We start from the raw sequence: 27,375 nt of genomic DNA on the forward strand, positions 1-27,375 counted from the left end.
AGGCAGGCAGACAGACAGACAGACACAGAGACACAGAAACACAGAGACACAGAGAAAGAGCACCCAGCCGCAGGGTTGGTTTCCTCCCATGGGGTATTCTGGGAATGTGTGGGGGCATTTTTCATTTTTGGTTATCTCTACAGGAGGAGGTACCACTGGCATACTGAAGGCAGAAGCCTGCAATGCTGGTAAGATTCCTGCTCTCCCACCTATAGGACAGACTGCATAATAATTACCTGGTCCTAACTATCAGCCATGCTATATCAGAAGCCCTGCTGTAGAGGGAAGACTCAATGTTATAAAGCAGGGTTAAAACAAAGCCACTTCAAAATAATGATAATGTTGCTGCTATGTAGTTTGGGATTCCTAAAATGCACAACTGCCACAAAAAAATGTACTCGTTCTTTCTGCAAGCACAGTAACCCAAAGCGGCCTTGTACCAGCACAGCGGAATCACTGGAGCGGCGTGAAGAGGTGTGAGTTCTGGAGCATCTGATCAGCAACATTGTAAGCGAGCGAGGGCTGTTGTTTATTCTAGGTGAAGCTGTTGCTGCATGCTGACTACTTCAGTTCACTGGTGACTAGCAACAGCAGGAATGTATGAGCTCCGTTCCACAATTACTAAAACCACACAGGCAACTTTAATATATATCCGTCTCAAAACACTGGCAAATGTTCCAACTTTTAAAATGCTAACAAAATATGGTGAAGTTGACCTACATTCTAGGGTGGCTAACAAGGGGGCGGGGAAAGCTACATAGTGGAGGTCAGAATAAATGCAAGATTGCAAGGATGCTGCCTCTGAAGTCACTCCCCTCATTTCTAATTTCCATTTTGGTGTCCATGTATTTCCCATTCTCTCCTTAGTGTGCTTTCTTCCATTTGACGAATCACGCACTTAGGCAACTTGGTCTCTTTTCTCTTAGGCAGACTTTCATTCTGCAAAACAAGAAGAATCCCTGCACTATTGTATAGAAGCGAATTCAAACTTTATGAATGAGCGGGGGCCATCTCAATGGGCTGTTTTAAAGGCCTGCAGTACAAATGGGAAGCAAAGCTGATTCATGAAGTCAATGCTGCTCCCCACAACTAAGAATCCAGTTTTGCTTCCTGCCCAAATGCTAAAGGAAAAACGAGTGCCACGGTGGGGGAAATGATGCCATCCTCCGTGTTTCAAAACCTTTCATGTCAGCCCGAGCACGGAAACCATAGGAGTGGCTCTGTTTTACCTACTGTAATTACGGTATACCTCACAGCAACTCTCCACCATATCCACTTTCCCCCCTCCACTCAACTCCTCTCAGTGATCTCTGGAAACCATTAACCAAAAGTCCTGGTCCAATTTTCCTTTTCCCCCTCCTCTGTGTCCTCAGTCTTGCTGGCGTCCAGACAAAGCAAACTTGTATTACATCACAAAGCAAACTCGTTTTTTTCTCTAAAGCAGCCATTGGTCGGTTACCGCTACTGGAACCAACGCAGTCACAGTGTGGTCTTTGTGACTGAGTGCTGCTTGTTAAAAAAATTTAAGTTTCCCCATACTCCTTTCCTCTGCTAAAAAGAGGGGAGCGTCTAGCCGGGCTCCACCCATGCAGTAAACTAGACATTACCTTCTATACAAGAGCCTCTACGGCATTCCTCAGTCACTGCCTGCTGCGGAATTCCTGCACTAGGCTGCACACTGCAGGCCACAAGCTTCCCTGGCGCTCCTTCCTTTCTGCTTTGGCTGCTCTGATCTATCTTTCTTCCTTTCTTCCTTCCTTTCTTCCTTCCTTCCTTCTTTCCTTCCTCCCTTCCTTTCTTTCTTTTTCTCTTTCTTTCTTTCCTTCTTTCTGTCTCATTTCTACTGCTTCACTGTGTTATTGTGTAAATGATCTCACATGACTCAACAAATCCATCTGCCCGAAGCAGGCCAAGTCTGGAGCCCTCCCAGGAGGGAGGAGAAGAATTGCTTTGTGGAAAGGACCTGGAGCGCTGCCCTTCCTCTGGCTCGAATTACCCGCCTGTCAGGCCTGACGGATCTGGCTAAAAATAAAAGGAAGCGGGCTGTGAAAAGCAGATGAATGGGCTCAGCAGCTCCTCAGATAACACGGACCTGCTGTTGCCCTGAGCTTCCCAAAGAGAAACTTCAAATGTGCGACCTCTGAGTGCAGCTATGTAGCTTCCAGGTGACAGGGCTGTCTGACCCACCAGAGTGGGTGTCATAACCTGGATTTTGATTTTAGGCCTACCCCTATCCACTCCCCCCAACCCTCCCCCACTCTGTGTGTGTGTGTGTGTGTGTGTGTGTGTGTGTGTGCTAGAGAGAGGGAGAAAGAGGAAGAGAAGGGGAAATAAAGACTTGTACGAAAAGGTTCTCAGAGTATGGAGTGACAGCTTCCCATGTTTTAAAACAATATTGTTTCCACTACATAATTCTCCTCCACACCAGACATTTTAACCCCCCTATGATGTCATTCCTCCATTCAGAGCCAGCAAAGAGTTAAAAAGTCCTTCTTGTAAGTGTATGGCCAGCGCCTGCAGTGGGTATTAAGCACTTAGGTTTGCCATGTAATGACACACTGTAACAATCTGTAATATGAAACATCAGCAAAGCTCTGGCTCTGAGGCTCGCTCTCCCCACCATTAGCCATATGTTTGGCTCCTCGGATAGCCAAGCGGGTGTTCCAGCATGCCATCTGGTTTCTATCCACATAGGCAACTGCAAAGCAAGGGCTGTATCCCTCTGGAGCTGTTTCTTTTCCCGTCTTCCCCTTCCCCCGCCCCCTCCCAGGTCCTTGGTTCCCTTGCAAAAGAATTCTCTGCCATTCATCACATGCAAAGAAAATGTTACCTGACCTGGCAGCAATGGAGCCATTAAGAATGCACAGCTGAACTGTAAACACGCCAGGGGTCCTTTCCAGAATCTCCACAAGCCACTCTTACCCCCAACATTCTCTGCCCCTTCCTCATCCCCTGTGACTGCTGACACTTGATCCAGCATGTTAAAAATAGGTACATTCTTGACAGATCCAGGGTCTGCTGTGGTGCCCTTCACAGACACTTCACACACTGCCAGGAAGGCTTTAACTCGCACAAGTGGGAGTGCACACGCATGCACACGCACAGGTACACACATGTTTGTCTCAGCATTCTATCTGCTTGACTTGAGGCTCACACAGGATGACATACCCCTGACTCACTTCAGGAGTCAACCCCTCCTGCTCCTAGGTATTCAACTTCTGTTGTTTAGTTTTCTGATGGCTCTTTCCCCTTCAAGAGACTAAACAGGGAGATAGATGAAGCACACTGGAATGGGAGCTCTCAGCCATTTTCAGTCAACTGATGACTGACCAAAGAACGCTTTCTTCCTTCTGCATTTTCCAGGGGTGAAAGTAGACAGCAAAAACAATCTCCCTCCTCTTGCCTGAACCCCTAATGCCAGGATTACAATGTGTGTCACTCTGCTGGGTTATGTGGTGCTGCAGATCAAACCCAGGGCTTTGTTCATGCTAGATAAGCACTCTGCTAACACAGCTGCTTCCCCAGGCCTGTACTTTAACAGCATGCAGAAATGGCACATGCTGTTGGAATTGATAGGATTTTCCTAGAGATTCGCCTGTACAAGATTTGAAGCACTCTATAATCTTTTAACTGCATATTGGGCTATCTGATATACAGAAAAATTGTTTCCTTGTTTCTGTAAAAATTGGGACTCATTTGCTGCATTAAGAGATCATTAATTAGGGATTAATACTTGCCATATCTTATTTAAAAGGCTAGTTTCTTAAATACCAAAAACAAAAGAAAGACTATCATTAGAAAATGACTAACCAGAATGTCAGATTTTCATCACACAGTGGGCTGGAAAGGATCTGTCAGGGGAGTTCTGTTTATTCAGTCTAACAAGGGTGCCAGAAGGCCACTAACTGTGCACACTTCTTAAGCCCACTGCCCTTGTGGATACATACTTTCATAGTCTTAATATATGTTGCATTAGCTAATAGAGCCATTAAGATTATGTTTTTACAGGTTTTAGAGAATGATGCCAAAGAGAATGTTTAATTTAGAATGCTTTATTTCTATATAATATAATAATAAATAATATTATTTTATAATGTTCTGTCTTAACATACAAATTATTAGTAAGATATTTTACATTTTATACCGGTTCTTGAAACAGTATGGACTGTTCACATATAGCATCTACCAATGTGTATTAGTCATAATTCAAGGACTTTGGCCACCTGTGGATAGTGGTGACTGTGCTGGGCAGCAGAGACACAGATTTTATAGACAGTACAGGTCAAAGGATGTACAAAGATCTTTCTCATAGGCAATATAGCCCAATAACCAGGTGTAGGAGATGGAGTACTGGGTCTGGGAAATGGCTTTAAGGTGCTTGCACAGTCCATGCCAGGGATGAGGAGGAGGTTATAGCTTGGGGCCAGAACAGGATAAACAGGGTGGCCTGAAAGAGTCAGTCAAAAGGTATTTCTAGAAAGAATTCAGGAAAAAAAAAAGATTGGTCACTTAGAGATGAAAGAAAGGGCTCACAGAATTGTCCAATATGGTTGTGGTTATTTGGTGGTGGTGGGTTGTCTATCTGTCCGCCTCTCTCTCTCTCTCTCTCTTTCTCTCTCTCTCTCTCTCTCTCTCTCTCTCTCTCTCTCTCTCTCTCTCTCTCTGTGTGTGTGTGTGTGTGTGTGTGTGTCTGTGTATCTGTTTTAATGTAATAACGTATGTTTTCAGGGCAATGTCACTGAATGCATGTTTAAGGTAAAATATGGATATACCTCTGCAGTTGAAAAAAAGGTATTTATTAAATACATGCTGAGTACTGCTCAGAGGTTAGGCCGTGCTAGGCACTAGGGGAGGCAAGGCTTTGGGACACGGCTGAACCTTCTGTTGTTTTCGAGACAGGATCTCTACTGTGTGGGTTCATGCTGACCTTAACATCACTAGGAAGCTCATGCAGGCCTCAGACTCATGATCCTCCTGTCTCTACCTACAACAACAAGTATGCACAACACATGGCCACAAGTATTACTTCCAAGGCCTTGAGTACGATGTCAGGGACTGAACAGCAAAGCTGCAGAGTGTGTAAGAGGCCTACAAGATGCTCCCTAAAATATAACCTTGATTGTGTTTTCTAGAAAGTATTCAACAGACTTCTGCTTTGGTTCGCTGTGAGTCTTTCAGGCAGCAGAGTCCAAAACCAACTGATTTGAAGTGATCCAGAATTTGAGTTCCTATTTGTATTCAGCTGTGCTGAATTAAGAAAATCCCAATACAGGCAACTACAGAGATCGATCACTCAGTATCTGAACAATACGATAAAAACTTGGAAAAATTTTCAGACAGGGCTCGGCTCTCTGCTCTCTTATTGCTGGCTCAGAGCCAACTGGACAGGAAGAAAACTGAATGCTTTGCTGTGTCAAACACTATGGGCAATGCCTGCATCTGTCTTCTGGAGAGGAGCGGATGTGAAGAGCAAGCGTGCACTGGTAACTATCAAGGTTTTATAGTCTTTCATTTGATGATTTGATAATCTGCCTCAAACTCCTCCAAACGCTTAAAAAAATTAAGTCAGATTTAATTGCAAAGTTTAATAACTTGTGTAATTAATTGAGTGTGTAATCTGACAACTGCTTAAATTCCTTAAAACAAGGAACATTTGAAACATACAGTGAGTTCCGTGCCAACAGACGACTGCAGCCCACAGGGCTCTGAGGCCTGCGCAGGCGATCCACTTGCTGAGTAAGTGTGACAGAAGCAATCTGACGGATCGATGTATGAGCATAACTGGGCTGGAATCTATCAAACACAGCTATGCAAGTTCCTGATCAATGGTAACTTCTGTGCCTGCTGATCCTAAGTTGTCAACTTGGCACGCCTGGGAAGAGGGACTCTCCACTGAGGAGCTGTTTCCTTTAGAATGGCCTGTGAGTGCATCTACGGGGGCATTCTGTTGATTGCCAATTGACGGAGAGGGGTCTCTGCCACCATGAGCATGCTGCCCACCTCCACCCCAGGGAGGGCAGGTAGTTCTGAGTTACAGAAGAAAACTAGCTGAGGCAATGTGTCCAGTTAGCTTGTAAGTAGCATTCCTCTGGGGATTCTCCTTGGGGTTCATGCCTTGAGTTTCGGCCTTGGCCTCCCTCAGTGATGGATAGTAAGATGAAAAAAAGCTCTTCCCTCCATAATCTAGAACAACTTGTAAGAAATTCAGATATATAACAGAAAATTAGCAAAAAAAAAAAGAAAAAAGCACTATTTTCAAGTTAACTTGATAATCTAATTCAATATATTGGTAGTTTCAATGCATTCAAATTTGGTAACACATTAAGTGAGTGGATTTAAAATTATAATTAGATGTTTTAAGGTACTGAGGTGAAATACAAATTAAATATTTACAGAGTCCTTCAAATCCAGGGAACTAAAACAGACCAGAGGTTGAAGGCCATTGGCTTAGTAAGCACTTTGAAGTTAAAATGTAAATTTAAAAAGAACCACTGGTGTACCCTTACATGAGGATCATCAGGCTAGGCCCAAACATCAGCCAAGAGGAGCAACCGTTTCTCATTGCCACAAAAGCGGAGAATCTGAGAAATGAAGCTCCAGACAGCATCCAGAGAACATCTAAGGACAGACTGAAAGGAGTTGGGGCCCGACATCTGACATCCAGCATTCACGTCTCAGGGTTCCTCATTGGTTAACTCTTCAACAGCTCATTCCCTCATCATATACCAGGCACACTCTGAGAAACCTGAGAAAGTACAAAATTCCTATCTTTACGGACAGATGAAGGACAGATGTTCAACACAGATAAGGTTCACAATAACTGTTGTCTCGTTATTAGGCAAGAAGAGCAATGAAAAGCATACTGGAGTCATAAGAACTCGAAGTGTGGAGGATGTGGCTGTAGCTCCACAGAGGCTAGCCAGGGTGGGCCTCATTGAGGAGGCACAAGATGGGTGAACCAAGAACATGCTATCATGTAGAGCATGTTCTCCCAAGGACTTGGAAACCTGTCCCTGGTCAGAAACAACAGCCTGAGGCTCTTGAGTTAATTCTAACGGACCTGAAACCTGTGTACCACTGGCTTCAAGGAAAGGACTTGAAAGCACACGTTGGCCTGGGTGTGGTTATATGTATCTGCAATACAGATACCCAGAACCCAAGAAAGCATGACTGTGAGTTTAAGGCCTGCCTGGGGAAGAAAGGAAGGCTCAGTCACAGACCCTTTTACGTCCAAAAAGAGTAGCTTGTCTATGTGTTCCACAGAAGCTGTGATGAGGCCAGGTGTCTGGAGACGAGAGCCTTGAGAGAGGTGGGAATAAGGAAAGAGAAGCCAAGGGGCTCTGGGCTCACTGGTAGCCTTAAGCTCCCAATGAGGTGCTTACTCCCAGTGAGGAGCAACTGGAAGGTTTCGGGCAGAAGGCCACAAGGTTTGACTCATTTTGTAAAATGCTGGTGTTGTGCTGAATGGAAGCACTGCTGTATTTTTCCTCAGAGAAACCTCTTCCATTCTCTTTCTAATTTTACTCTGGGCAGTGGTGTGCTTCTACATGCTTGAAGTCAGCTCTGCCTCACTATGTTTGCTACTTTCCGAGGAGTAAATAACACTTCTACTTCGGCCATCCCAGCTGCCAGTAGACTCAGCGAATGTGGGGTTGCCAGAGAGGGGCACAGATGACTCAGAGCACTGACTGCAGGCGGCCTCAATGGTGGTCATTGCTAATATTAAGGCTATTACTGATCATCAAATACAGACCCAATTCCTTAGAATGCAACACTAAGATAATCTATAAGCTTCTTTAATTCAGGCATGGGTAATTCTTTAATTCACACTGCTAATCCCCGAACTCAGGAGGATGAAGCAGGAAGACTGAGTTCCTGGACATCCTGAGCTACAAATGTGAGATACTGTCTCAATACATTACCTTCTTTAAAGAATGTCCCATTAATACCAACTCCCTTTTTCTTTACTTAAAAATGAATTATATTTAACTTTTGTTATCATTTTATTTTCCCCTACTAAAATTAACATTTTATACCCTCAAAAAGTATGCTGGGTGGGACTGGTCATGCAGATTATGGTCTGCCTCTCCAAGAACTCAGTTGAATCCAGGCAGGGTATCAAGAGTGTTGAGTGCATTAGAGGAATGAAAAAGTCACTATATTTGGTGGCAAAGCTGAATCTTGCATAAGCCTTTATCCATCTGATCTTCCCTCAAGGAAGGCTGCAGTTGGGGAGTAACACTGAGAAGGCAGCATCGGCTCTCCATTCCGTGGCCTCAGTGTGAGCAGTGTTTCTCCCATCAGGAGTATGTCTACTCTCCACTGAGTCTGGCCCTGCAGGATGCACCACCCACATTCAGACCCGAGGCAGCCATACCCGCAATGTGCACAAGCTCACACTCTGAAACAATGGGGTCTTTCAGGCTTCATAATCTCGAGAAGAAACAGGCAAAAACGTCATGGGAAAAATTAGGAAATATGGAGGGAAACAGCTCACAAAAATGAGGGGTGGAGCCGTTTGCTTGCGTGTTCTAATTCTCCAACAAAGAGAAACAACCATGGCAGCTCCCTGCCTGCTCTGACTCCTTTTCAAAAGGAAAGCTCCCACCCCCACCCCTGTCCTTTTTTCCCCTAGGTATTATAGCACTGAGCCAAAGACTGCAGGGTGAGAGAATTTCAAAACTTAGGAGCAGAGTTAATTTCAAAACACTTAGCCTCAAGAACAAAAATCACAAGAAGCAGGCCTACACACTACAGCTTTGTTCTGTGATCTAAAACACCAGCACAGTCAGACAACTGGACATTAACATTTGCACAAAGAATAACATGAACTCTTCATAAGCCCTCCCCTTTCTGGGGTCTTCCAAAAGGATTTTTTGTTGTTGTTGTTAAATCTGACTTAAACAGCCACCTTTACTCCTTACTAATTGTCAAACTCAATCCCCAGTTAAGTGGCTACACCCCAGCCTTCACCACAAAGTCCACCTGCACTCACCGTACAACACCTCTCTCTCTCTCCATTTAAAAGCTTCCAATTAGAACTCACTTGGGCAATTAGAATTTCTAAATTAACCAAGGGTATCTGTAAGCAACACAAAGTTATCCTCTGCTTTAGTCCTTTTCATAATGCAACTGTGATTTTCCAATTGATCATGTTAACTGGAATGTCTGCTCCCCCCAAGCCCCCCAGACTAAAATGACCTATTTGTTTCTTACATTGTTTCCAACTCTTGACTATGTTGTTATCTGTTAGATATTACCAACTTCTGAGCACCACTACTCCAACAGCTGTTGCCATCCAATGGTGAATATGATGATGGAATATTTGTGGAAAGGAACCACCAGTTATAGGGGAGAGGTGTTTACTTTGTCCTTAGAAGGAAATAACAAAGTTTCAAGGGTAAAACAATTGAAAAGGAAATGTAAGTCATAGGGAGTAGGTACTGCTCATAGGAGAGTTAAACTGGGATGAAAAGTCTGGGCTCACATCATCACAGGTTGTCCCCACTGAGTGTCCTTAGGGGAGGACCCACTGTTTGACATCATTTGAGGCAGAGCTCAGACGTGGGTAGTGAAATGAGCTAAGTAAGCTCAAACTAATCACGCTGGCTAAAACACAAGGGAGGGATGGCGGTGATACTCTATCAGAGTGCAAAGTAAGGTCTGTCCAGAGGAACTCCAGTGTCTCCTTGGGTTCAAACATCTACAGTAAACTCTCATGCCAAATTCTCATACCACTGCTTCAAATTTGGTGTCTCAGAAGAATCACCCGGAAATCTTGAAGGGCCTGGTGCCTAGGTCACAACCCACACTAACATTTCAGGGTGTCTGAAGTGAAAGTGGTTTTAAAGATCACCTAGGTAGTTCCAATGTGCACACAGGCTCTGGGATCATGTCTCAGGCGATCATGGTTTAGGCTAACTCACAGAGGAGAGAGTGTGATGATTTATGTGGAGGTTCGTTGATGTTGATCTGCAAAAATCATGTTGATCAGCAAAGTTTAACTTGGACACTTGGAAATGAGAAATCACTATATTGTCTTGAAAAAACTAAATAAACCTGTTCTCATCTTCATAATCTAGTGTTCCCATATCTTTAAAAGGCCTTTAAAAGAACTCATGGCTTGGAGACTTACATCGGGGTAAGGAAACTCAGTGTGATGGTAGATATGGGCCTGGCAAACAAGAACATGTGGATTGCTACTCCTGAGTAAGAAAGCAGTCATCAGTCTCTCGCTGGCTGACAGTCTACAGTCAACTGTGCACCACAGAACCTGCCTCCCAGTAATGCTTCTGGCGGCTAGTTTGTAAACCTGGACCACACAGCAACTTCTTAGATTCTGACCAGGCTGGAACAGGGCCCGCTAGTCACTATCTGAAACTGTCCAAGTGGTTGACTGTTCTATCAGAGTGTTCTCTCAAGTGGCAGAGAGGTTGTGAGAAGGGGCTCTGAGAACATACTGCGTGGGATTAAATCCTTGCTCCACTTAGTGACTGTGGCTAGGTTTCTTTGTCTGGAGAAAAAAACGAAAATAATCGATAATCTCCTTTGATATGAGGTTTAACCTAATCAATATGCCAACTTTTTGGACTGTGGGGAATATTTGACATGCTCGATTCTATGCATGCCATATGAATGTGTGCCTATGACCCTAGGGTGAGGATGAGAGGACATAGTGTATACTGTCTCCCTACAGAAAATGTGGTAAGTATGCCACAGCAACAGGTCGATGCCGTTACTGGCCATCTTCAGTGTGGATTTTATCCTTACCTTAGCGCACAGCAACCTTGGTTCAGATAACATATTTTAAAAACCCGAAATGTGATGGGGTGGGAAGAATTCTTTTGTTCTCTCATTTAATTATCAGGAGGCCCCACTAACCACGACAGACAGTTCTGCCAAGTTGGGTTGGGCATACAAGCCAACAGGCAAAGGGCCAATGTGGACACTTGGCTATGCCTACAAGATGATAAATAAAACCACCAGAACCAAAGGCAACCCAACCCCTTCATTTTCTAGGGGGCACCCAGATGGAACTGTGTTTTATTCAAGATCACACTGTTCCTGGCAGGGGTCTGGCTGAGAACTAGAACTCTCCCTCTTCCACATGGCCTCTGTCCCTGGTGAGGTCACACTCAGTGGCACAGGACTATCCCGAGATGCAGTCCTCATGGATAGGGACCACGTGAGGAGTGAGGTAAGTGCTGGTGCTTTGTTCTCGACATAATCTGGCTATGATCTGCCCATGCCCTCTCACCTCATTCCTTACTCAGCAGAGTATGGCATTTTTAGCTGAGCTTCAACGGCTTTTTGGCCAACCTGGTTGCTTAAAGATGTTCAGTCCCATTTCTATAAGACAGTTATAAAAGGGTTTAATTTCTCAATTTTTCATTACCTATAACCTCTCACAGATACACATACACTCACATATGTGTTTTTTTTTTTTTATCCACTGGACAAGGACAGGAAATCCTGTCTTACAGCTACTGAGTCTAAGACACTCTGAGTCTTTTTTCACTAGCAGATGTGACCTTGTCTTGGTTCTGCAGTAATTTAAATGTTCTGACAGTGTCATCTCTGCTTGACCTTGGCAGCATGACCAAACAGCAAATGTAAATGCTATCAAGGAAAGATACAACGTTTGCATCCTGCTACCAAACTCCCATCCAATTCCAACACACTGACCCTGGGCCAGAACCTAATCCAAAAGATTATAAAGCTACATCCTGACAGGTTGCCATGGCAACCCCTTAATGTCAACTATTCCGTGTCCCACGGCTGCAAGTCTCATTTTGAGTCTGCTCATATTCTACTATTTTTTGTTATAACAACCAACTAAAATGCAATTTGATATGTCAGCAGCCAAACATAATACGAGATGCCACTTGCTATTACAGCCAATAATAAAAGGCTTCTAGTTGCTTCTGTTCCAAAAATACAGCAAATCACTGTATATTCTAAGTCTGGTTTTCAAAGAGAGGCTATTTTGCCAGATTTCCTCCATTTTAACTAATTAGTCCATATTTAAAGTGCCTTGGCGATGAAGAGAGTCCTAGTGAAAGCCAGACATTATTATTTTCTCAACAGGAGGAAATAAGCTGATCTTCCAGCCTTCAACAGACACAGTGTATCGAATCCAAAGTGGAGGGATCTAGCTATAATATAAACCTTCTAAGGGCACAAACAAACAAGTGTGCCATCTAAGAATTTCACCTCTTTTTCACTGAAGGAGAGGAAAATACTTTTAAGGCTGACCTTCAAATAATCATAGCATTCTGAATTAATCAGGAGTTCCCCCAAATCCTCACACTGTACCTACCAGTTCTCCAGAGGAGGCTGCTCACTTAGACATACCAGGGTTAAAACTCACCCCTGCAGGCACTTCTCCTCTCAGGTGAAGCAGAGCTCAGTGGACCTGGGAGGGGAGCCCCTTTGAGCAATTCCCACCCACTAAGGAAAACTCCTAAAATGCTCTCTTATAAGTATCAGAACTAATTTATTTTTCCTGTTTCTCAATTAGCAGAAGAGTTTGATGGGAAAATGTCCATGAGATAAACAAGAAGCCTAGGATGACAGAGAGATTTAAGAATATATACAAACCAAACAGTCCATCTATAAGATGAATAGTATTTTACACTATGTAAGATTTTTAACCCCAACATTAAGGATATTATAAGTTGTACACCCAAGAGCTTTAAGCCAACAACTTTAAACCAACTCTAATTATCTACAATCTCTATGTCAGTTTGTATGCTGTTTTTCCAAACTTTTAACAGATTTTCTTTTTCCTTTAAAACCTGAAAATCAGCCAGGCACTTGAGAGGCTAAGACAGGAATTTGTGAGCCTGAGACAGCTATGGGGCCTCTAGCAGGCTGGAGGTCAGCCTGGGCTGGATAGGAAGACCCTGTCTCTAAAATGAAAGCAAATAAAGATGAGTTTCCCTTTCTTCCCATCCTCAGAATAGCTGCCAGAAAGTTCAGATCCAGTTTCTACCAGGTCCTTAGCTGTCCTTTTGTTATGCCTAATTCTTAGACACTGTTCTTCCTTTTTGTTGTCTAGTCAACAGGCAGCCTCTCTGGATCCAAATGAAGTCATTTTGCAGTGATTCACTCAGGCTATTACTCACTAGACAGCTCTTGCTAAGCCTCAAGCGCTTCTGCTGACTGCTAATCCAGTCTGCCTCTTGTTGGTCCGAAGGATGGGAAATTGTATGCTTATGACAAACATTCTTGACTCAGTTCACATAGCAATGTGAATGTCTCATGTTCATTTTAATCACATGTTGAATTTATGAGGTGAGACCTGCACCAGAGTCCTTTCTCTGTGTCTCTCCAGCCTGTCTCAGAGAACTCTGGTGGGCTTCCATCTGCCTGTGCATACAGACACCACCTTTACTAAAATCCCCTAGGTCTGATGGCCTCAAACAATATTTAGGTTTAAATTTGTGGTTCTCAATGCCTATGTGACCATAGGCCAGTTTCAATTATTGAATCTGAAAATTGGAATGACAAAACCAACTCTTTGGAAGAGGTCGTGTGACTAATTAATGCTTGTAGGGTCGTTACCCATACCTGGTATACCACAGTCAGCACTCACTAGACCAGCAGTTGTTGTTATCACTGTTAGCATAAACAGTTTTAAAAATAGTGGTGGTCAGTGTGAGCTTATTTTTGTTTTTTTTTTTTTTTTTTTTTTAGACAGGGTTTCTCTGTATAGCCCTGGCTATCCTAGAACTCACTCTGTAGACCAGGCTGGCCTCGAACTCAGAAATCCACCTGTCTCTGCCTCCCAAGTGCTGAGATTAAAGGGGTGCACCCCCACTACCTGGCCCAGTGTAAGCTTATTGTCTTCAGAGTTTCCACTCTGTCCAAAGGCTCACATGATGTCCCTTTAGTCCCTTGTGATGAGACAGTAGTACTGTAGCCAAGTGCGCCAGGCACAGGACACAGCTCGCTTCACACAGCATTCATGCCTTCAGAAACTGAGGGTTGAAGCCTTTTTTTTCCCTGCATTTTCCTTAAGCTTGGGGTGTGTATTCTCTGGGCTTACAGTGAGAAGCAACAGGATGAGGAGAGTCCCGCTCCTTATCTCCTCATCTCCACCTTCATCAGCCACCGATGCCTGCACCAGAGTATTCTGGGCTGTGCAGATTGGGCAGCTGGTGATGTAGTTCAGTTTCCTGGAAATACAGGCAGCGATTTCCTGTGGCTTCCTCTGTTTTTGATGTAGATATGAACACATGTAAAGACTAAACACATCAAGGGTCAGAGCTTGAGTCGCTGGTTCCGGGAATGCTGAAAAAACACTGTAATGTCTTCATAAACAGATCAAGAGCAGAGTCTAGGCTGTCTCCCATGCAGCACGCCCCCTGAGAGTCCACACAGTAAGACTGAGAGGTGACCGTGAGAGCGGAGACATATCATGTCTACAGTCTTGCTGCCTGAACTGATGAACACTGCATGAACTTGCTTACCATAGTGATCAAGAGACACTTCCTGGAAGGGGAGAGCTTTGCACAATAACAGCTTGGAAAAGCTCTTGTCTGTTCATAGGACCTCAGTCAAGATTTCTCCAGAACTAGAGGCCAGGTCAGAAAAAGGTCCCTTTTGAAGTGGAAAGCAATAAAAATGTCAAATGAATGAAGCTAGCCATGCAACAGTCTAACCATTTAGGCAGAAAGATAGCAAGGTACAGTTGATTGCTCCCTGAAGGTGTCACTGGAGGTACTGAGAACGAGAAGCAATGAGGGAAGCCATCTTGGCCAACAGTCCGATATCCTAATGCTGATGAGGCGGCCGAAGTCCCATGCATGCTTACATAGAGCTCATGTCTTTCGAGGTAGACTCCGAATGGCTTTGGAAGCCAGTCTCACTTTACCATTTACCAGCTAAGCAACCTTGGGCAAGTGACCTCACCTTTTCCAAACCTTCACTGCTTGCTGTGATCTCTGTCGGCTCATCTCTGGCTTGCTTCCTTTGTGAAATGCTGCTCCTGTCCACCAAAGGGGACAACCATGGCTACAGCCAGCTGCTTGACCCAACAACAAATCATTGAATGGTCTGTGCTTAAGACAGTCTGCCCTTTTCAATAGTAAAAGTCTTGGTTAATACAGCTGTTGATTTATAAAAGTTGCTGTGATGAAGTAAGTCACACAAAGAAGGTGCATGAGGCTGTGGAGAAGGCTCAGTGGATGACATTTACTTCATAAGCCCGAGCCTCTGAGTCTGAGCCCCTAGGGCCCACACACGCAAGAGGCAGAGCGATGGTGGGCAGCTGCAATCCAAGTCCTGTGGCAGGGATGCAGAGGGTCCGGTCTTGGCCAGCCAGGCTAAGCAAATCACCAAGTTCAGATCACTGAATGGGAAAGGATACCTGCCACTTGAAGGGACTGGGGATAACTGTTAAAACTGGAGACTATATGGCCATGAGACTAGGCAAGGCTATTCTCCCTTACCCAGGAACATCAGGGATCTTATCTTTAAGGCCTGGGAGAAGCTGAAAGTACAATAAAAGGGTTCCAAAGTTAAATATTCATTTCTTACTACATGTTGCTAGGACCAAATGTATCTAACAGGCCCCGAGACATCCTGGTTCTCTATGGTCTCTGTAAGCCACACAAAATTCCCCGGCTGCTGGGCCCAGTACAGTTTATTTCCTTAGATTCCCTCTATTTCCTGCCACTTTATATACTTCGTAAAATGGTTCCTTCTGGATTTAACCAGATAAATGCTGTGAGCTTGCTGTGGCACCACTACTCTTGGTGAACGTGTTTTATATTGCAAGAACATCTAGCCATATCTATTGGTTTTGTAGCATGACAGAGCTTAAGAGACCCCTGAAATACAACATATTCTCTTTTTGCTAGTGGTTAGATTGACAACTTTTCTGAATGAGCCTGTTAGGAAACATCAAGATCTATTGTGTGTTCTGGCAACAAACCCTCTGACAAGGAAGAAGGATACAAAGAAGGTTAAGTCCAGGGTAGAGCTCCATTGACACAGAGACTCAAAGCCCTGGAAAAGGTGTGTGTGTGTGTGTGTGCGCGCGCGCGCGCGTGCACACGTGCACGTGTAGGGAGAATGATCATAGAAAGGGGATAAACTAGAACACCTAACAAGGTCTTGCAGGGACAGCCAATGAGTCTGAATTTAAAAAGCAATTGGTCACTCTAGAAATCAACACATCTCACATGTAAATATCAGAAAACAAAACCCTACTTGGCTCTCTTATGGATTAATACTTAAAGGCCTCATTACTGTTTAAACTAAATCAAAGCAATAGATATGTCCCTTAGTCAAATTTATTTATGCTAAGAACAAAATAATATTCTTTATAAATCTATGGAAATTTTTGTCTTAAATTCTTCCCAGGGAAATGTATCTTACTCTGTCAATTATCCATCCATCATAGGAACAAAAATTCAAGGAACTCCTTAAAGCGTGCAAAGAAAAATTATGGAAAGACACACACTGGCCAGATACATTTCAGGAGTGGTTGCCATAGAAACTAGTCAGTAGGTTTCATTTTTAGAGTTGTGCCTTTTGATAAAATAGTAAGTTTCTTGGAGTATTTTACACACACACACATACACACACACACACACACACACACACACACACAAATAGCACAACTCCTGATGTCCAACTAAATTGCTTTACAACTATTTAAACAAGTTTTCCTTTTAGGATGCCAATTATCTACAAAGAAGACAATCCATCCTAATGAGCTGATTGCCAAGGCTCACTCTTCCTTGCTCCCAGGTATTTCATATGGAGTAGAAGCTGACGTGCAGGTGGTGCAGGCAGGAAGAGGTCAGGTACTTGACAGGCACCTAAGAAAATCAGCCCTGGTCTCGAGAAGCTCCTGACAGCTTGCAAACCCTGGTGCCACCATCTTCCAGGCTAGCTGGACAACTGCTTGCTTGTTTCACATGCTTTATTAGTTAGATCTCAATTTTCTATAACAGGGTGGCTGCTTCTCACCTGTAAGAAACGATGACCTATTCCATCTTGGGAGAAGGCACTGTAACACTGCCATGCACGGAGTTCAACTGCGATCTCCTTTTCATTTGTATTTAATAACTACTTGGTGTGGGCCGGAGTTCAAAAACCACATACTGCACTTCCTATTTTGAAAATTAAGAAAACTTACACATTCTAACACAGAATCAGAATTGTAGTCACTAATTCAGACACTGATTTTCAACTATAGGCAGCAGGTTAGTTACCACAATACATCTTTTTCTGATCAAGAGGCAGCTGTGTTTGTAGATCAATGCCAAAATAATCTTTGGATTATAATCAATAGACAATCAACACGTCTGACGTGTGCCAGGAGAGGCCTAACAATCACTTAACCTGTCCTGTAAAGTGTCTTTTTGAGTCATAAACCTGGCAATCTCTGAAATGGGGGCTGATGGATTTGGTTTTCTATCAGCTGGGAACACCCTGGCGTCAGACCAAGAAGTCAGTCCCCTCTAAACAATAAAATCAGCAACAATCCTGACTTCCTAGACACACGAAGCAAATCACATTAGCAGCTGAGGAGAGGCAATGAACTTTCTGTCTGAAGGGCAACTAGCAAAGAGAACAAGGAAGGATCAACTGAAAATGTCACGGCAGAGCCTGAGCCAGGTGCTGGCTCCGGAATGACTGACAGGTCCCCGGGAAGAACCCAAGGAGCCCAGCCACCTCTCTGAAACAATATAGGACTCCTTTTCTTCCCCTTTAAAATGATACATGTTTGTATATACATATTTTAACAATTTCTGGCAAAGTGCACGTGTATATCTATGGTTAGATATGACTAAGAAATGTTATCTATATGACTAAGAGATGATGATTATCTCTGGAAGGATCAAAGGTCGTGTTTGTTTTGATATTTTCCCTAGGCTCAGCACTGGCATTCATGATCTCTTATACAAAGGAAGATAAGTGTACACACGCACACACCCACAGTTATTTCAAAAAAAAAAAAAAGAAAAAAGAAAAGAAAAACCCTTCAACTATGGTCTGAGAATTAGTCAAACAGTGGCACTCACAGCAATCTCTGAGTGTCTGTGGGGACTCACGAATGTCCAGATCCAAGAAGGCTCAAATGCCTTATATAAAATGGCCCAGCATCTGCATGTAACCCACAAATCCTCCTATGTACTTTAAATGCTCTGCAGAGTTCTCATAACGCTAACATAATATAAAAGCAACATAAACAGCTAAAATGCCACCCTGTCTAGGGAATGACACAGAAAACAGAATCTATGTATGTTCAGCACAGATTAATTTTTCCCAAACATTTTCAAGCAGGAGTTCATTGTATCAGGGGATGTGGAGCCCATCAGATACAAATGGATGTGGCAGAACAAACCTCTATTTCAGTCCTGGTGGGCAAAATAGTGACACGCACAAATAGTACAGAAAAGGGAAAAAAAAGAAAAGAAAAGAAACAGGAAGTATTTCCAAAATTCAATAGGAAATCTGAAAATACGAATGAATATTTCAAACCGAGTTAAACATTTTAAAATTAATCTTATAGGTCACAAGTGTACATTAATTTTAAAAGTTCCTTATGTACTAATTATGGCTTAGGTCCAAATATAGTTTAATATAAGATATGTTGAAGTCAATCAAAGGATATTGTTTGGAGAATTCATTTTGCCTCACAAAAGAATATGCAGTGGGCTGGCTGTAAAATAATTTTACCCACAATGCCCTATGTTCCTCGTCTTAAAGAGGTAAACAAGTTGCACTAAATTTTTTTAATTTAAAAATTTTAATTAACTTTATTATAAAAACTTGGAAATAAATATCACAGACCAAAATTGACCAGAGCCAACCTCTATACATTTCCATGAATTCCTATACACTTAGAAAAGCACTCTGAAGCTGTGGAGCTTCATATTCCATTTTACACTTTCCCTATGGACTAATTTCAATACAAAGTTTTAAAATATTTATGTGACAATAAACTTGTCAAATGCTAAAAATACTTTGGTTTGGCTTAGGGCTAAATGCATACTGAACTGATATTTCTCTAACTACCACGATATCTGATTTGTTATATTAAGAAGAGAACACGCAGATAACTGTTCCGTTAGCCTCTACTATAATGTAGGAGATTCTAACAAGACTGTTAAGCTAAATAGGAGAAACTACCACTTCAAATATCCTGAACTTTCACTGCAGAGTAAGCAAGCACCGACTTCCAAAGGCATGGTCTACATAACGGCTCCTGCTCCTGAGCAGGCAGACACCAGCTTTGCGAAGCAGTCGGAATGATCATCCACCACATAAGCTTTGCTCTGCAAGGTCTGTGCCCTTCTCTCCTGAATCACAGATATCTGCAGGCTAAAAGATGGAAGCCAAATGTCAATACTGCCTTCTGCCAAACATACTTGAGAAGCCAGATGGCTAACCACTAAAATAATATACTATTCCCAAAGCCAAGGGTGTAATATATTTGAATCTTATCACATCTCCATATAGAACATTAAGATTTAACTAGATGAGTACATGCTTCCCATATGATGTACATACAATAGGATGGTGTGTATACAATAGCAATGCTATTGCAACACTGTATCATTTCAGCCACTATTCTGTTGGGTTGGTGGCATCTATCACAGATAAAATGACCCAATCACTTCAGTAGCAACTTCTCCAAATAGCTCCATTTCCAGTTGCCTCACTCAGGCAGTTGGGGCCAGGTTGGGAAAGGCAATCATGCACATTTATGCTAGCTTAGTTGTTAACAAGCATGCAGGAGTCAGACTGCACCATAGCAATCTCCTCCTTCCCAAAGGATTTCATTTCTTCTCTACCAAAGAGAGCCACAAGATACATGAGATACAAAATACATAAGAAAATAAAATACTTAGTATAGTGGCTACTAGTCCCAATGCCTGATGGTGAAAGCAAAATGCGGTCTAGGCCAGGCAGTCAAGTGCATGGATGGGGTAGAGGTAGGATGTGGTCAGGGAGAAGGGAGCCTACCAGGCATGTAGCAAGCAGCTCTTCTACTCGCTACTCAAAATGTCTACCACTGGGAATTGCCAAACCTGTGTCTGCTATTAGCTAATGATGAAATAAAATGTAGGTCAGGCAGAAAAATGTTAAACCGGAAACAACATATAGATGTTACAGAACGGAAGCTACCTTGGAATTTTATTTTGTTTGGGGATGCTCTTTTATTTTTGAGTTGTGTGTGTGTGTGTGTGTGTGTGTGTGTGTGTGTGTGTGTATTAGTTATCTTACTTCCATTTACTTTTAGTTTTTTTCCCAAGTAGTAAGCCTTAATGTAAGTCTAGTTTTAGGCTTACATTAAAAAATTGTTGGAAAGTTCCCTGTCTTCTGGCTCTCACATTTAAATAACATCTTGTGTGAGTATGATACATTTTTATAATTAATGAAACAGCATGCTATTATTAAATATATTCTACAGATAATATTGGGGTCTGTTTTCTGTGTTACATAGGTCTACAAATCGTAATGATACAATGTGTCATTACATCACTACCACAGCATATTGGATCGTTTCATGGCCCTAACCCTGTAGTCTACCCATGCTGAACTGGCTAAGAAGTGCTCTCAAACTATCTTTCAAAGGGTCTGTGCCAACAATTTCTTTTTAGTACTTAATAATTCACATAGGGGCTGGGATGCAGTTCAGGACTGGTCTGTTTGCCTATTTATTATGTGTCAAGCCCTTGGCGATTCCAAAGTACCATGAGCACCACACACAAAGAATGTATCAATTAGATGGAAACAATCAGGAAACAGTTCCAGTAGATTATCTGTGATCTAACTTTCAAAGTCTGAATAAATTTATAATCTGAGTCTTAAACTGTTGAACTGGGCATGAGGATTACCTATAAAATTCTTTATAGTCAGGGCTGGAGAGGTAGGTCAGAAGTTAAGAGTACTTACTGTACTTATAGTGTAGGGCCAGGGAGCCGTGTGGGTGGGGGAGCAGGCCTGGAGCAAAAATGGCATCCAGGTGAGACCAAACCCTGGAAATCTCATCCTGATATTGGCAGGAGTAGGACTGCTTCCCAATGCCCCTGCATGGGTTGCCCTGTGCCCCTAGCTTTGCCCCACCAAAGGAGGTCTCTTAGCCAGTAGGTAACCAGCTTGAACTTCCTTTCCCCTTATAAGGTCATGTCTAACAGCAGGAATTCCTCCTTATGCAAATGAGGCATCCCTAGAACCCTGGCCTGAGCCAATGATGTACACTCACCCCATAGTCCCTACTCATCACCACCACCCCTGTCCCCGAAAGGTTTAAGTAGCTTCCCCCCCACACCTGCCTCCAGTAAAATGAGCTGTCACATTGAAGATGTCTCCAGAGAGTCTGTTCTCATGAAGGCCATGGTCCACCTTGAATCCACTGGTTGTGAACTCAGGTGAGCACACCTACTGGCAAGGAAGGAGAGCCTGAACAGCACTGCAGAAGATTAAGTTCTCAGCACCAATGTGGCGGCTCATAACTGCCTGTAACTCGGGTCTCAGGGGTTCCACTGCAGGTCTGTGCACTGACATGGTACATAGAAATTCACCTAGGCACACATACATAACCATAAATGAACAAAGTCTTTAAAAATGTCTTTATTGTTATTAAATTCTACTCAACTCTCTTTTTTAAGATTTTATTACATTTATTTATTCTGTGTGTGTTCACATGCTTGCCAAAGCACATGTGTGGAGCTCAGAGAACAACTTACAATAGTTGCTTCTTGCCTTCCACAGTGTGGATCCTGGAATGGAACATAGATAATCAGGCTTGGTGTGGGCGCCTTAACCCACAGGCTAGTTATATTCAGTTCTCAAGATAGGTAATTATGGTCTCTGTCATGTCAACAATCCCACTTGACTTTTAAACAATTTTCTGGTCTGAGTCAATGAAACCTCAACAAGCGGGGAAATTCAACAGTCAACAATGGCAGCAGAAAGCTCCTGGATGGTTGTGCTTCATTTTGTAACTGTTCCAGCTTAAGACCACAAAAGTCTTTTTTCCAGTAGAAGAAAGTATTATCTTTCTCTGCTTTCTGGTCTTTCCATTTGTGTATACTGTCCATCTACCAGAACAGCCCCATCACACTCGTGCATACACATGAACACATGTACACATACACATAAATGTGTACACACACCCATGTGCACACATATGTCCATGTGTATACACATGTATATTAATACACATGTGTATACCTATGCCTGTGTACATACACATGCCCATGTGCAAACACCTATTTTCTTGTACACAGACACATTCACTCATATATATATATATATATATATATACATGCACACACATATTTGTATACATATTTAGTCATATATACTCATACTTTCTTGTTCACACACACATACATTCCATGTGCACAAGCTCTGGGCTGTGCCTCACAAAGCTGTGCCATAGATACCACTGTCTGGAACCGTACTGGGCCTGCTAGATAGGACTCAGAGAAGAATTCTACCAGACTCTCAAAGACCTATAGCCAAGACTTCTTAAATTATGCAAAAAACAAAACAAATAACAACCAACAAAAGGAGCACTCCCAAACTTCTATGAAGCCTACTATATTACTCTAATAGAAAAACCATGTAGAGACACAACAGAAAAAGAAGAGTAAAGCCAATATCCCTGATGAACGCAAACCCCAAAACTCTCAATAAAATATTTGCAAACAGAATGCAAATGCACATCAAAAAGATTATCTACCCTGACCAGGTTGGCTTTATCCTGAGGAGAGACAAGTATGATTCAAAGTATATAAATCAATAAATGTAATAAATAACATAAATGGACTTGAAGACAAAAAAAAAATCATCACATGGTCGTCTCAAGAGACACAGAAAATGCCCTTGATAAAAACCAACCTGTCTTCATGATAAAAGTCCCAGGGGCAGCAGGATGAAGGACAATATGCCTCAACAGAATAACGGCTGTATATGCCAAACCCATAGCCAGCATCCTCCTAAATGGGGAAACCCTCAAAGCAATCCCATTGAAATCAGGGATGAGCCAGAGCTGGTCCCTAGTCCCACTCCTCTTGAATACAGTGCCTGAAGCACTAGCTGAAGGTATAAGGCTGGGGTGGGGAGAAGGGGGACACATTCAAGAGGTGCAAAGAGAAAAGGAAGAAGTCAAATTATCCCCCCTTGCAGATGATACCCCCCCCCCACACGACTATTTAAGTTTTTAAGGGAATTCAAAGTATCCTTTCCCAAATTTAAGGATCGTCTCACCCTAAAGGCCAATAGTTTCACCCTGACGTTCAGCTGGATGCTTCCTATATAAGGCCTCTTCTCTGTGCTCCCATGAAGGGGCTGCCTCTTTTCTAAGTATTTTCCTAGCCTCGTGCCTTCCCTCAAGTGGTTCCCACGCCCAGAATGTCTCTTAGAGCTTCAACTGTTAAAGTTCTCCCCATTAGTTGAGAACACTCCAGTCTGTTATCCAAGCCGCTTTCCCATGCACGCCCTTGGCATTACTTGATGTACACCTGTACTGCATTCTGCACCTTTTTTTTGCTCTTATCTTCATTACATATAAGAACACATTTTTCTTAGACTTCAGGCTAGAATATATTGTACAAATACATATACCTATGAATATGATATAGATATGCATAACTATGATATACTCTAAGGCTTAGTAGGTATACATTGTTATTCAATAAACACTTTTACATGAATGAACACATAAAAGAACTAACTTTATTTTTCTGTGTATTCCACAGCAATGCCCAGCACTGGTTTAATAACCAAGCAGTAAATGAACTGAGAAGTCTATGTGAGTTAGATCTGGTCAGACTGTTCATTTGCCAATTGAGAGAAGCAATCCACAAGTGACACATCGCACATTTGAGACTCCTGCAAAGCCAGGACCCTCCTGTGCATGAGGACCATCACACTGCGATGCTCACTCAACTTTCAACATATGTTTATGGGCTCTACTACAGTTTATCTAAAACTCCTGAAAAAGATTACAAATCCTTAGTCATGCATGGTAGCACAGAGATAGAAGAATCGTAAGTTTGAGGCCAGCATGGGCTATGTAGCAAGATCCTAACTCAAAACAAAACAAAAATTTTCACATCACTGTAAGTGATCGGTCATACCTTTCATCTAATAAAAAGTGTGAAAAGCTCACACATCACTTCTTTCCCTCAAGCCTCTTCTCCTTGCTAGAAACTGATACTGTGTACACAGACAAACCAGCCATGCTCTGTGCACTGTGTACACAGACAAACCAGCCATGCTCCGTGCACCGCTCACAGGGTTATAAGAGAAAATCATTACAGAAACAAACTCATAGGTGAAAATAAACTTGAAATTTTGAGAAAAACTTGAAGAGAAAAGAGAAGAGAAAGTGTGCACGGCAGGGTGGCACCCACTGAGGGTGAGGATCCTGGGAAGGCCTTCTAGAGGAAGTGAGGAATGAGCAAGATTCAGAAAAAGGAAAAACGAGGGTGGGAGCCGTGTGGACATTTCAGAAAAAGGGAAAGAAAGAAAGGCAACCCTGTGAAGCTCCTGGCCCCTGGTCAGTCAAAGGAAGGTGCTGGTTGAGCTGGACTGAAAGTCATGTCACCAAGCACAAGATGCTCTGAGGAGGAGGCTGGTTTCCTACCTGGGACAGGTTGGAACACCTGCACCTCGAGACTCAGGCCATGTTTATTCTTTGATTTCTTTTCCTCTTTAGTTACAGAATCAAACAGGAGAGTTGAAACATTAGGGAAGTTTATATTTGTATATAAAAATACATACCTTATATATTCTGTACAATATTTATATATTTTATAAACACACATCTTGCTATTAGAATCCAAATAAGGGAACATTTTAAAATTCTCATTACATACACTTATATTTGTGTAGGTTGGTGTGTATGTGTGTGCACGTGAGTACGGAGGTTCGAGGACAACTTGAGGAAGTTGATTCCCTCCATCCATCATGTAGGACCTGATGATCAAACTCAGGCCATCACCCTTACCATGGAACCATCGAACTGGCCCAAGGATATTTTAATCTCAGAACACAAGAGAGACCTTTCAAAAGATTATGGTTTCTGATTCACAGATAAACTCCATCTTCAGGCTCAGGAACAAATGAGTGGGCGCAGTCACTTTCCAGAAGTCACAATGGAAAGGACAAAAGCTATCATCATCAGAAGATGAGTAACTGCAAGCCATGGAGCTGAGCTAGGGTCTGCCAAGCATCCAACGAAGAGCCCTGTCACCTGGGTCCCCACTACTGCCAGGCACCATGTTGTGTCAACCCGCTAAGATGCTTGCAGGCCACAGGCTTCCTGTCTCCTGCACACCCTCCAAGGCCCCACCAGCCCTGTTCCCTACAGAAGGAAGTGAGTCTGTGCAAAGCCCACATTCTGTTTACTTCCTAATGGCCATTTTAAACAAAAAGAACTCCTTGTTGTATTCCTATTTTTCATAAAACAAAACTTAAGGTTTAGCTAAAAATAAATAAAAATCAAAAAAACAACCAAAAAAACATTTAAGTGCTTCCTTTGCTCATGAGCAAAATAAACCCTATCAAAAATTTAACATTTAAAAAAAATCCACAGAACACTATGGTAATTTGTTACAGATGGAAGGTTTTTAAGTCAGAGACACAATTTTCTTCCCTTTTGCCTGGAGCGTTGGCCCTTTCTAGGCAATGCTTAATAAACATTCTTTTAAAGGACCCCAATAGGGAGCAGACTAGACTAGGCCAGATAGGACTAGACAGCACATGAGCAGACTAGTCTGACCACACCCAAACCCAGACTCAGACTAGATCCAGACCCAGACTATACCCAGACCTAGACTAGACCCAGAACCAGACCTAGAATAGACCCAGTCTAGACCCAGACTACACCTAGACCCATACTAGACACAAACACAGACCAGACTCAAACCAAACCACACCCAGATCAGACCCACACCCAGACCAGACCCAGATCAGACCCAGATCAGACCCCAACCCAGACTGGACTGGGCTTGGCCAGGCCTGACCAGATTTGAGTTCAGTGGGAATACGAGTATTCCACTAATTCTGGAAGTACAGGTGAAGGCCTGAACTTCTGATCTGAATGGAAGAACTAGATGATTCATATGTTCCCTAAGGAAATAAGAAGTCTAGTGGCCAGGGCTGGATGAACAGAATTAGGTTTGAATTTAAAGTGAATGCTTTTCAAATTCTTGACATACTGGGTAGTATTTCCTCTTCTCTTTTACCATCCACACTAAGTACATATTCTTTTTCCTGTTGAAGGAAAGTTTAATTAGAACAGCCAGAATTTATAATAACTGAGAAATAGTACAAATACATTTTAACCCAAATGGCGGAGCTATGGGCAGAGAGATTCCTCAGCAGTTGAAGACTCACTTGTGCCTCTTGAGCAGAATTCAAGTTCTGTTCCCAGCTCCCATGTCAGGTGACTCACGACCACCTTTAACTCCATCTCCAGGAGATACAACACCCTCCTCTGGTCTCCTTGGGCACCTCACACATGGCGCGCGCGCGCGCGCATACACACACACACACACACACACACACACACACACACAGAGAGAGAGAGAGAGAGAGAGACAGACAGACAGACAGACACAGACACAGACACAGACAGAGAGATTCACATACATACACATAAATAAAATAAATCTAAGAAAAAAAAGATATAATTGCCTTATGAACCACCTTGGACCACACCTGTAAACCCACACTCAAAAGGCTGAAGCAGGAGGATTGTGAGTTTGAGGCTAGCCTAGTCTACATAGTACAGCCTATTTCAAATTGAATCAAAAATGAGCTTAACTTTTGAAGGCAGTCAGTTTTCCATTTACACTACTCCACTTAAAACTGTTTAAAAATAGATTTACTTGTTAAGTGAGAAATAATTTTTCAAAACTGCATTCACTATGCTATTGTTCTTATTCATTCATTCAAGAAATTGGGAGGGCGGAGGGGGTTGGCGCTGGCTCCTTCTATACATCACCGAGCAGTTAAAATTCCTGCTCAGCGGAGTTGACGGCTCACATCCACAGAACTGTGCAACTAACTGTGGGAGAAAGTGAGATTTAAAATAATAACAATAACAAACACTTCAGGGCTGTAACATGGAAATTCTACAGATCTGTTACCCAACAGTTTAAATATAACCACCACTACTGAACGATACATTTAAAAAGAGAATACATATTGTGTTTATTTAACCAGCATTTAAAAAAAAACCAACAACAAAATAAATGGAAAACATAAAACTTTCCAACACACACTGCGCATTTACCAGGTACTGGCTCTACTCCAAGCTAACCCTAAGGCGCCTGGCATTACTATTATTCCAGTTTCATAAATGCGAGCACAAGGACCAGAGGGGAAAAC

General features: G+C 42.7%; 1 protein-coding gene and 1 long non-coding RNA gene across 7 annotated transcripts in view; one reads left to right on the top strand and one right to left on the bottom strand.

Moving 5' to 3' along the window:
• LOC116088002 overlaps positions 1-649 on the top strand; it is a 2,522-nt gene extending 1,873 nt beyond the window's left edge. The window contains exons 2-3 of the long non-coding RNA XR_004117735.1: positions 144-188; positions 420-649. This is a non-coding gene — a long non-coding RNA (uncharacterized LOC116088002). The remainder of the gene's footprint in view (positions 1-143; positions 189-419) is intronic.
• Positions 1-27,375, bottom strand: part of Bach2 (BTB domain and CNC homolog 2) — a 348,948-nt gene that overhangs the window by 281,126 nt on the left and 40,447 nt on the right. Inside the window, exon 1 of one of the 6 annotated variants that reach the window (XM_031366459.1) lies at positions 12,371-12,513. The exons of 3 other annotated variants lie outside the window; for them this stretch is intronic. The gene's annotated coding sequence lies outside the window, so the exon portion shown is untranslated. Of the gene's footprint in view, positions 1-1,295; positions 1,314-2,835; positions 2,854-12,370; positions 12,514-27,375 lie in introns of those variants that run through there. 2 more of the 6 variants (XM_031366460.1, XM_031366458.1) reach the window with 2 other exon arrangements.

The sequence above is a fragment of the Mastomys coucha genome, unplaced genomic scaffold, assembly GCF_008632895.1.
Source record: "Mastomys coucha isolate ucsf_1 unplaced genomic scaffold, UCSF_Mcou_1 pScaffold14, whole genome shotgun sequence".
Lineage (NCBI taxonomy): Eukaryota > Metazoa > Chordata > Mammalia > Rodentia > Muridae > Mastomys > Mastomys coucha.